This window comes from Zingiber officinale, chromosome 2B (genome assembly GCF_018446385.1).
Source record: "Zingiber officinale cultivar Zhangliang chromosome 2B, Zo_v1.1, whole genome shotgun sequence".
Lineage (NCBI taxonomy): Eukaryota > Viridiplantae > Streptophyta > Magnoliopsida > Zingiberales > Zingiberaceae > Zingiber > Zingiber officinale.
In genome coordinates this window covers 65126858-65139582 of record NC_055989.1, presented here as the reverse complement: position 1 = coordinate 65139582, position 12725 = coordinate 65126858, and positions in this window count along the sequence as shown.

The following is a 12725-nucleotide window of genomic DNA, read 5'->3' as shown; positions in this document are numbered from 1 at the left end:
ATGATTTGGATGAAATTAAAATTGGCAAAACTAAATGATCTTGTCCGAAAGTCGATGAGATGGATGTTGGGGATGTGGCGCTCCTATTGACTTCGTTTCGGCCTGCAATACAAGTAGCGTCAGTACCGAGCTAGGGAAGGGGTCCCCGGCGATGGCCCTTCGACGCTTAAGTCAGTCTCCAGCGAAGAAGAAGCAAAGAGTGGAGCAAGAAGAAAATTGTAACGCAACAGTAGAAATCGCATACAACGCCTACCTCTGTCGATGCTTAGACCCCCTTTATATAGAGCTCCTATAGCGCGCGTGCATGCTTCCCAAGGTGAGCACACGCTTCAAAACTTTCCCTGAAAAGACGTGTCAGTAAAGTGTCTCTAACACAGTACCTTAATGGTCCGAGCATATCTCTGAAGTGACAGTGAAAGCTTCCGTCGTACGATCCTTTGTCTGGATATGTCGTTTGTCAGCGACACTAGCTCCCAAAAGGATATCAAAAGATAGCCTACTATGTCTGTTGCTTGGCCGAACGGAATAGCCGCTCGGTCGGAATTCTACTATCCACGTGCTGTTTGCTGTCGGCCCAAGTAGGATAGCCGCTCGACCAAAAGTCAACTGTCCAAGTTTTGTCTATTGTCGGGCCGAGCGGGAAAGCCGCTCGACCGGAAGTCCACTACCTCATTCTCTGTTACTGAGCCGAGCAGGATAGCCACTCGGCTGGAAGTCCACTATCTGCGTTCTCAGCTGATATCGATTTTGTTGTCAGGCCGAGCGGGGTAGCCGCTCGCCCGAAGTCAAACACTATCGATGTCATGCTTTGCTGTCTAGCCGAGCGAGGTGGCCGCTCGACCGAAGTTAAACTCTTAATGTCATGCTGAGCGGGGCAGCCGCTCGGCTCGGCTTCTGCGCACCATCTCCTTTGAGCATCAGCTGTTTGATTGCTCCCCGTGTCGAAGATGGTGGGTCGGAGCATGATTCGCCCGATTGGCCGATATCACCCGTTAACCATCTTGACTTTGATCTCCTTTGACCTCCACCGTGACAACGGGGAGGGGCCCCTCATCATCACCGCATCACTAAATATATTAGTAATTGTTGTGATGATGAGCATACAAACGAATATTAATGTTCAACACCTAGATATGATTTAAACATATTGATGGAAGAGTTTGAGAAAATCTTGATAGAAAAATGAGTAATTTGTTGGAGCAATCAGTATACCCTTAGGTTTTGATATTTGGAAAAATGTCTAATTTAGGATTTGCATGTGTATTTAATATGCACTATTAAGTGTACAGGTGATAGGTACAAAGGAAAGTCCAAGTGTGATCTTGGAAAAGGTGAAGTCGAAGCATGGGAGTCTTAGCGGTGTAAGTCGAAGCTTGAAGTTTGGCTGTGTAAGTCTAAGTGTGACTTGGTAAAGGAAGACCTGACAACAAGGACAAGGTCGAAAGAAGCTTTTGAAGACAAGGTGTGAAAGATGGGGAAGCATCGGAGGGACGCAAGGTTGATGGAAGAGGTTAGAAGGCAAGATCAAGGTTGTGCTGGCAAAGGAAGATTCGACAATAAGGACAAGGTCGAAGGAAGCTCTTGAAGGCAAAGCGTGAAGGATTGGGAAACATCTGAGGGACGTAGGACTGATGGAAGAGGCTAGAAGGCAAGGCCAAAGTTGTGTGGGCGAGTACGAGTACATGAATGATTGTACTAGAGGGTAAAATTCTAAGTTAGGGTTTATCAGTCGACTGGTATATGTTTCAGTCGACTAGTTGTTGAGAACCAGCAAATCTGGAATGAAATTCTAGGATTTATAGTTCTAGGATTACCAGTCAACTGGTCTAATCGACTGGGCAGTCGACTAGGAGCGAACAGAATGTTTCTGTTCGCTCAATCCATGAAGACCAGTTGATTGACCCATAGTGAGCAGTCGACTAGAATCGAGCCGTTAGATTGTAACGATCAAATTCCACAGAGGCCAATCGACTGGTAAGTCTGATAGTCGATTGGTGGTGGAAACACAGCTTGGGTGTTTCCTTCCAAGCTTTATATAATAGAACTTGGATTGACCAGCTTCGATGACGAAATTAGAGGTGGTTAACCCCTAATAGAGTCACCAAAGCTTAGAGTAATCCAAGAGTTCTTGATAGAGTTTGTGGTGAGATTTCTCCATTGATAAGAAGGATTACACTAGCCAGAGTTTCGGGGACTAATCTACCTACGAATTGAGGGATCGTCCACCTTATGAACATCCGTGGAGTAGGAGCATTATCTCTGAACCATGTACACAAATGTGTTAAGGTTTGTTTTCTTTCTTTTTATCTCTAGGGTTAACTTCATATTTATTTAGTTGTATTTCTGTTACGCTAACAATTATAGGAAAGCGAATGAAGTGAGTGACTATCTATTCTCCCCCTCTAGATGGTGATTAAGGTCCCAACAAGATTTACTTATGGAAAGAGATCCTAAAAGAGAAAATATTCTCAAGTTTCCTTTAAATAAAGAATCTTGACACTTTTCTTATACTTACTATGTTCAAATGTTACCAAATGGTGAGGCTCATGATCGAAAATTGTTAGTGTACTTGAAGGAGTTGAACAAAGTATTTTGTATTTGTTGTAAGTTGTTTAAAGTAATACAAACTAAAAGTAATTTAGCAAAAGAGGAGTTAATGACTGGAAATAATTATGTGACAAGCTTAAACAACATGAAAATAGTGCTAAATACCTCACTAATCTAAGAGCTTTTGTTGAACTACAAATGAGATTAAAGAAAAAATTGACAATTGACAAGGAATTGTAAGAATAAATTAAAAAGGACACAAAACATTGGAAACACGTTATGCTAAGAATAGTTGTTGTTGTCAAATATCTTGCTATATATAATTTGGCATTTCATGGTACATATGACAAAATTTATGAAGATGATAATGGTAATTTTTTAGGTCTACTTGAAATGATTGTAGATTTTGATATAATAATGCAAAAGCATTTTTGACTCATTCAAGATAAAAAAAAAATTCATTATCATTATCTTAGTTATAAAATTCAAAATAAGTTAATATATATTCTAGCCTCCAAAGTCAGGAATGCAATAATTTAAAAAGTAAAAGAGATAAAATTGTTGGAACCCCAAGGTTGTTTTGGTGTGATCAACAAGTTAAGTTAGGTCCGGTGTATTTTTAACCTTGTGTCTAAGTGTGCAGGAGTTTAGGAGCACAGGTAGTCGAGCGGAAGACGCAGCTAGCGAGAAGGACGGCACGCGGTGTGTCCGAGGGATGAGGCGCTGCGGAAGAGTACACCGGCGGACGAGAAGGAAGCATACGGTGGTTCCGAGGGACGAGAAGCCGGAGCAGAAGACTGCTCGGGGAGCAAGAGATGCAGCTAGTGAGAAAGTCGGCACGGGGTGCGACTGAGGGACAAAGACTGCGGATGAGTGCACTGTTGGACGAGAAGGAAGCACACGACGATTTGGAGGGACGAGAAGCCGAAGCGGAAGCCTGCTCAAGAAGACCGGAAGATAGGTTCGGGTGAGCCCTATTCCGGATGGCTGAAGCGGAGTCGGAGCGGAAGACCCGGACCGAAGCAAGCAGCACCGGAGCAGAGGGTTCGGACCAGAAAGTCAACTTGGTTGACTTAGTGATCCGGGCGCCCGAAGTTGGACTTTATCCAGATCGTGATCAAACCATGATCCGTGCGTAGGGGATAAAATTTTATCCCCCCAGGGCGCCTGGAACCCTTCGGAGCGCCCCGACCAAGGCTATAAATACAGTGTTGGTCCAGAAGCTTAATATCAACTCAGAAACTGTGTAATCTAACACTTGTGCGCCTCATTTTTAGTTAGCTTCTTTCTTTTTGCACTTCATTACTGTAAGAGGCTTTTCTGCCTGAAGAAGAGAGTTAGTGCGACATATTCCTTGGATTAACAACCTCCTTGGTTGTAACCAAGTAAAACATCCTTTGCCTCTTCTTTCTGTTTATTGCCTTCATTTATTTTGCAAGTGTCAGTTTAAGAAAAGTCGAGAAAGGTTTCGTTTTATTATTTTTCAGGCTATTCAACCCCCCTTCTAGCCGGTCCCCAGCGGCCCAACAAAAATATTTTTCTAGTAGTTCTTAATTGTACACCGGATGCAAGTCACAAAGAACAAATGACTCTCATGTTAAGATATGTAGATGTTTCAGACAATCCAATTAAAATAAAAGACTACTTCTTAGAATTTTTAAATGTAGAAGATACAACTGGTTTATGTCTTTTCAATGAATTGTAAGTTGTTTTACAATTTTTAGAACTTAATATTGATAATGTGATCAAGCAAGGTTATGATAATGGATCTAATATGAAAGGTAAAAATCAAGGTGTGCAAAGGAGATTACTTGACATTAATCCTAGAGCATTTTATATGTCATATGGTTCTCATTCTCTTAACTTAGTTGTTTGTGACATAGCAAATTCTTGTGCTAAAACAAAATTATTTTTTTGAACATGTCAATGTATGTATATTGTGGTCTCTAATTCAACAAAAAGATAAAATGTTTTGCTTGAATATATTAATGAATTAACTTTAAAATCATTGTCAGCTACAAGATGGAAAAGTCATATTGAAATAGTCAAAGCAAATTAGCAGAAATAAGTGAAGACAATAAATTAAGTAGAGATGTTGAAACTTTAGCATCTTGTGAACTTTTAAGTTTTGAATTTATATTAAGCCTTATTATTTGGCATGATATTTTTCATTAAATGAACTTAGCAAAAAATTACAGTCAAAGGATATGCATCTTGATATTGATATAAAATAATTATCTGGTTTGGTTTCCATTTTGAAAAAAAAATATTGAGAAAATAGTTTTGCTTCTACTATGGTTGATGCAAAAAAAAAAAAACATCTGATATGGAAATTGAGCATATATTTCTTACAAAACTTAAAATTTGTAGAAAGAGACATTTTAATAAGATTGCTAATATTGAAAGGGAAAATTGATTACCAAATGAATCTTTTTAAATATATTATTTTATCATAGTGGTCAATATTGCTCTTGGATAATTGAAGAGTAGGTTTAAACTATTGCAATATTTTAAATCTATATTTGGGTTCTTGTATAATGTTGCAAAATTAGTTTTATTGGATGATGATGAATTGATAAATTCATGTGTGAGTCTTGAAAATACTTTAATGACACTTCTGATATTGATGTAAAGTATATATATTCGAGATTACAAGTTTTGCAAGTAATGTTACTAAGTGAATCTTATAAAACAAATAAAAAATGGTCTTTCATTCAAATATTATAGTTTTAAAAACAATGGATATGATGAAACCTTTGCACCAGTTACGATGCTCAAGTCTATTCAGATTATGTTTGTTATTGCAGCTTACTATGATTATAAGATCTGACAGATGGATATCAAAACTATATTTCTTAATGGAAATCTACTCAAGGATGTGTACATGACACAACCTGAGGGTTTTGTCGATCCAAAGTATGCTAGAAAGGTGTGTAAGTTGCAATGATTCATTTATGGATTGAAGCAAGCTTCTAGAAGCTGGAATCTTCTATTCGACAATGCAATTAAAGCGTTTGGTTTCATCAAGAATGAAAATGAACCTTGTGTCTACAAGAAGCTTAGTGGGAGCACAGTCATCTTTCTCATATTGTATGTAGATTGCATACTTCTCATTGAAAATAATATCCCTACTCTTCAGTCAGTGAAGACTTGGCTTGAGAATTGTTTCTCAATAAAGGACTTAGGTGAAGCAGCCTACATTTTAGGCATCAAGATCTATAGAGATAGATCTAAGAGATTGCTTGGTCTAAGTCAGAGTATATATATTGACAAGGTGTTTAAACGTTTTGCCATGCAGGATTCTAAGAAGGGATTCTTGCTAATGTCACATGGTGGGAGTCTTTTGAAGACCCAATGCCCCTCTTCTAAGGAAGAAAGGGACCGCATGGATCATATTTCTTATACATCTGCTATAGGGTCTATCATTTATGTCATGCTTTGTACTCACCCAGATGTCTCGTATACGTTAAGCATGACAAGCAGATGCCAGTCAGATCCAGGTGAAGGTCATTGGACAATAGTCAAGAATATTCTAAAGTACTTGAGAAGAACTCAATATTATTTTTGATCTTTAGAGGCGATGAAGAGCTTGCTGTAAAGCATTATAACGATGCTAGCTTCCAAACTGACAAGGATGATTACAAATCGTAGTTAGGGTATGTATTTTGTTTAAATGGTGGTGCTGGAAAAGTTCAAAGCAAGACATAATCACTGATTCTACAACAAATGTCGAGTACATTGCCACTTCAGCTACAGCTAAAGAGGCTGTTTGGATCAAGAAGTTCATTACAGAGGTTGGTGTTGTTCCTAGTATAGCGAACCCAATAGACCTCTATTGTGATAACAATGGAGCTATTGCATAGGCTAAGGAACCTCGCTCTCATCAGAGATCCAAACATAACTATGGCAATTCCATCTTATTCGAGAGATCATCGATAGAGGAGATGTGAGCATATGCAGAGTACAGACTGATGCTAACATTACGGATCCTTTGATCAAGACTTTGGCACTGAGGAAGCATGATGGTCACACTAGGTCAATGGGTATTCAATATCTCAGTAATTGGCACTAGTGATAGTGGGAGATTGTTAGTATTAGCCCTAATACCAATTATGAGATAATTGTAAAGGGATCCTTTTGTATCATATTTCATTATTAATAAAAGACAAAATTGGTTATTATATTTATTTCGGTATAGTGTCAAATGAATAAGTATAATAATGTGCTAGGGTAGTAGGTTCTAGTCTACAGCATATCAATTGGTTGAATTGATAGTGGGAGCATATAGATATATATAGACACCACTCTTAACTATTCCTAGTCAAGCGTTAATATGCAAGGATAATATTAATGCGCTGAGACTAGCATGTAGGTCAACGGATGACTTAATCTCATAAGTCATGAATATGAGATATTAGGTTGACACATGGGTATATATTGGAGAATATATACTAAATGACCTGCCATTAGAATGTTTCATGGATCGTTATATGAGTGTCATAAATATTCTTATGTGATTATTGGTATGAATAGTTCTTAGACCTGAAGTTACTATGATTTCCTATATAAGGAGTTGTGTACTTTGGTATTATCAAACGTCTCTTATAACAGAGTGGACTATAAAGTTGATCACTGGGTATACAATGAGTTATGCGGAGGAATGTGAGTGATGTAGATGGGATCTATCCCTTCCATATGACGAAAGTGATATATGTGGACCCCTTGATTAGTAAGACACAAGAAAGCATGACCAAGCTCAAATGAGTCAATATGAGATATTGAGCTTATTTGATTGAGTGCGTCTACTTAGAGATCAAGAAACATAAAGATTGATAAGAGGATGATACGGTCTATGCCTCATTGATCAATCTAGATATCAAGGATAGAAGGATTGAGTTATATAAGATAATAGTTATAGATAGATTAAGTCGGATCTTGACATTCTCGTCACTTGAGTAGCAATGATGTCTTCCTAGATGTCACTCCTTGTTTATGTATCTAAAATATTGATTTGGATATATTGCCAACGTTATTGTTGGTTGGTCATAGGAAGATCGTACCGGCTCCACTGTACAAAAATTTTGTACAAATATCGAACCTTTCCTAAACAACCTATTGTGTTCTTTAGAAATTAAATTCGGAATCACAAACGAAACTTAACATTATTGATTCCAAATTTAACTTATCTGTTCTTAATGGTTTAGACTTAGATCGCAAACGAAACTTAACACTATTGATCCAAGTCCGACCTATGTTACAAAGTTGATTAAATATTTATTTCTAAAATTGGCTCCCAGGTCAAACATGGCGAGGCACTAGGCCTTCTTGGGTATAAGATCATTCACCACTGCCTCGACAAAGCCTTTTATAAAAATTCAATATTTGATTTCCTAAAATAACATTAGGTTTAACAAAAAAGAACAATCGAATCACAAATTTGAAAAAAAAAAAAAACACAAACTCGAATCACAAATTTGAAACTCTAGAATCATATGCCTCTTGTGTTTGGAATTCATACAAAGAAAAACTAGTATGATGCAGAAAATAATTACTAGTTATACCTATACCTTTCTTTGTAAGCAAATAACCTCTTGATCTTCTACCGTATTCCTCTTCTAATCTCGGACGTTGTGTGGGCAACGATCTTCCGAGACAAGAACCACCAAGCTCCTTCTTCTCCAAGCTAGATTCGGCCACCACCAATTCTCTAAGAGATGTAGAGGTTAGGCCACCACCACCAAGCTCCAAGGGATGCTAGAAACAAAGCCTCCTTTCTCTCCTTCTTCTCCTATCTAGAACTAGCCACCAAGGACTCCTCTTGTGTTGATGCCGCTGGCCACAAAGGAGGAAGAGAAAAGGAGAAGAGCTAGAAGCAATAGGGCCGGCCACCACCAAGGAAGAGAGAAAAGGAAATAGAATAGAGTTGTTAGCCATGAAGACACCTCTACCCTCTCTTTTATAATCCTTGGTCTTGGCAAATAAGAAAATTTAAATAAAAACTTCCTTAATTCCTTTTGCCATGAAAAGGAAAATTTAATTGATTAAAAACCAATTTCTTTTTCTTTATCTACATGGCCGGCCACCTACAAGCTCCAAACAAGGAAAGTTTTAATACAAAAATTAAAACTTCCTAATTTGTTTCCGGAAATTTTTAATAAAAATTTCTCTAATAATTTATCCCTTCATGGTTGGTTATAAAAGGAAATTTCTTTAAATTAAAATCTCTCTTTTAAAACATGTGGATGATTTCCAAAAAGGAAAGTTATCTCTAAAATTAAAATCTCCTTTCAATCTACAAATAAGGAAAGATATCTAATCTTTTCTTAATCTTTTGTAGAAACTTATAAAAGGAAATATTTAATTTTAAAACTCTCTTTTTAAATGATGAACATGGTTACAAAAAAGGAAAGTTTTATCAAAATTAAAATCTTCCTATCAATCTACAAATAAGGAAAGATATCAAATCTCTTCTTAATCTTTTGTAGAAAGCTATAAAAGGAAATTTTTAAATTTTAAATTTTCTTTTAAAACCATGGAATCCACATAATAAAAATTTTAAAATAAAAATCATTTTAATATGATGTGGTCGGCCACACCAAGCTTGGGTTCAAGCTAGGGCCGGCCACACCATCTTACTCATCCTAATTGCTTTGGCCGACCCAAACTTGGGTTCCAAGCTTGCTTGGTCGGCCCCATTAGGATGGGTATAAGGTGGGTATGTGGTGGGTATAATTCTCTATATACAAGAGGCTACGATAAGGACCGAGAGGAGGAATTAGTTTTGGTCTCCCGATGAAATTAAGCTTCCCGTGTTCGCCCCGAACACCCAACTTAATTTCATCAATAATAATTCATTCCACTAAAGAATTATTATTGAACTATCGCACCAATCCCAAATTATATTTTGGGCTCCTTCTTATTATGAGTGTGTTAGTCTTCCTGTGTTTAAGATGTCGAATGTCCACTAATTAATTGAGTTACTGACAACTCATTTTAATTAATATCTCAGTCCAAGAGTAGTACCACTCAACCTTATCGTCATGTCGGACTAAGTCCACCTGCAGGGTTTAACATGACAATCCTTTATGAGCTCTTCTTGGGGGCATTATCAACCTAGATTACTAGGACACAGTTTCCTTCTATAATCAACAACACACACTATAAGTAATATCATTTCCCAACTTATCGAGCCTTTTGATTTATCGAGCTAAATCTCACCCTTTGACAAGTCAAAGAAATAAATATTAAATATATGTGCTTGTTATTATATTAGGATTAAGAGCACACACTTCCCTAATAACTAAGGTCTTGTTCTTTTATTAAGTCAGTATAAAAAGAACTTACCTTAAATGGTCTTACTCAATACACTTAGAGTATACTAGTGTAATTTATTAGTCAAGATAAATTAATATCTAATTACACTATGACTATTCCAACGGTTTGTTCTTTTCCATCTTAGTCGTGAGCAATTGTTTATAATTTATAAAGAACTGATAACATGATCTTCTATGAATGACACCACTCGTCATGTTATCTACAATATAAATTAATTGAACAACTACACTTAGCAAATAAATGTAGACATATGACCAATGTGATTCTTTTATTTCAAAATAGATGTTTACAAAAAGCTAGGCTTTTAGTATACACTCTAACAACAAGAACCTATTGAGTCACACACAAAGAACAAATTGATTTGGAGATGGGTTCATATGATAGATCATTGGATTAAATCTAATCCAAATTAGACTCATTGAATTAGACTCAATTGGATCAAATTGTTGGATTGAGTCTAATTTGAATTAGATTCATGGAGTCAATTTAGATTGATGTTCATGGAGTTAATTGGATTGATAAGGTTCAATGAGTTAGACTCATTGGGTGAACTCGAGTTCATCAAAGAAGATGAATGATCAATTTTGAACCATTGGATTGAATGATCAATTTTGAACCATTAGATTGAAGAGAGGAAGACCAAAGGGGAAAACCCTTTGGCATTCCTTAGATGGATATAAATATGATTTATGAATGAAATTTTCATGAGATAAAAACTTGTTGCATCCATTGAGATTCCTCTTCTTCTTCTTTCTTATCTTGGTCGAACCACCTCTCTTGGTTGCTAGCACAACCTTAGGTGGTTTCCTTCTCCACTTTGTGAGTTTGTGAGACAAACAAAGGTTTATTCGTGTGGATACCGTAGAGGCACGGACACGTGATCTCCTGAGATCCTAGTTGTCGGAAGATCGAGTGCATGCACCAAAGGTATAACCCTTTAATCAAACTTAGTATATGATAGTTTTTCCTTCGCATGGATCTTATAGAGAGGATCTAGTAAATTTTCCGCTGCGCTTTTCACATGTTAGCGCATTAGATCCCTACAAAAAATAGTGTTAATATTATTAATAATTAGCTGGTCTGGTCGATTGAAACCAGTCGGTCACATATTACCTAGGGTTACCTCCCCTTAGGGTTGCCTAGCTTCACTCACTAGGACTTCCATTACCTGACTTTACTCACTAGGACTTCTACCACCTATCTTCACTCACTAGGGCCTAGCTTCACTCACCAGAACTTCCACTACCTAGCTTCACTCACTAGGGCCCTATTTCACTTTCCAGAACTTCCACTACCTAGCTTCACTCACTAGAGCCTAACTTCACTCACCAGGACTTCTACTACCTAACTTCACTCAGTAGGGCATGACTTTACTCGCCAGGACTTTGCCTTATCTAACCTCCAATTAGGACTAGTCACTCAGTAGACTACTAACCTGTCTATCCTTCGGTAGGAATTACCCTTGCTAGTCATCTAGTCTTGACTAGACTTCTCTTTTCCAAATATCAAGTTTTATTTGGATCAACCCTTAGTCAAACTGACCAGACTTAGGTACATTGTCAAAAATCGAAACCCTAGAGTCTATTGCACAAACAATCTCCTCATTTTTTTATGTTTGACAATTTTCTTAAGTTAAACTTGAGCCTTTAATGGTTAATTCTCAAAGTTTGAGAGATTCAAAAAGTTGGGAGGTTAGAAATATTTTATCTCAAAGTTTAGGAGATATTAGAAATATTCTTCACTTTTCTAACTTAAGATCACTCTCACCCTTTAACACACATCAAAAAGATATAACTTTAAGGTTACTCTCCATTAGGTTTTACACCAATAATATTTGAAAGACATAATTAAGTGTTTCAAAACATAATTTTTAAAATGTAATTTTTAGAGTAATTGTTAAAGGAGACTTTTAAAATAATTTTTCAGAGTGGTATTGCAGACTAATTTTTTAAAGTTGGTTTTCAAGACAACTTTTTAAGCACCTTTTGATAGTTTAATTTTCAAAACATTTAAAAAAAAATTTCTAGTATTTTTCAAAAACATGTTGCACACAATTTTCAAACATAAAATTTTATAATAATTTTATAAAATATTTTTTAAGATGTTTTCAAAGCAATATTTCAAATAATTTTAAGACCTAAGAATTTTGAAAAGGAGTAAAAGATTTTTAAAGTAATTTTTAAAATATTTTTTTTAAAATGGAGTTATAAAGATTTATAAAACTAATTTTAAAATAATTTTAAAAATTATATTTAATCTTTCAATCAGAACTCCCTTCAATTTGATACACCCTTAGGAATCCTTGTTAACTGCAAGGAAAACTTCCTATGTGTCTAGGGGGTTGATCCAAATCAAAAGAATACCTAAGCTATCTTTAGAATATTTTCAAAAAGGTATTTCCAAATAATTTCAAAAGTTTGAAAAAAATATTTTTAAAACATTTTTGTTAAAGAATTTTCAAAGTAATTTTTCAAAAACAATTTTCACAAAGATTTTGAAAAAATTATGTTTAAACTATTTTATCAAAAGTTTGAAGATAAATTATCAAAATATTTTTTAAAGTATGTGATTAAATTTGTCTTTCAAATAAGTCTTCCCCTTAACTTAAAATTTCTCAGGAAACTCTTATTAACCACTTATGTGTTTGGGGGTCTACAAGTTTATGGTTGACCTTAAAGGATCTAGATACTTAGTGTTGGTTAACAATTATTTTAAAGAGTGTACACTTTAGAAACCTATATAAGTAATTGTAGTCATGACTTAGTTTCCTTTTTCTAGCATCTTAACCATTCTAGATTTTCAAACATGATAATCTTATGTGTTAGAGAGATGCTTAACATGTA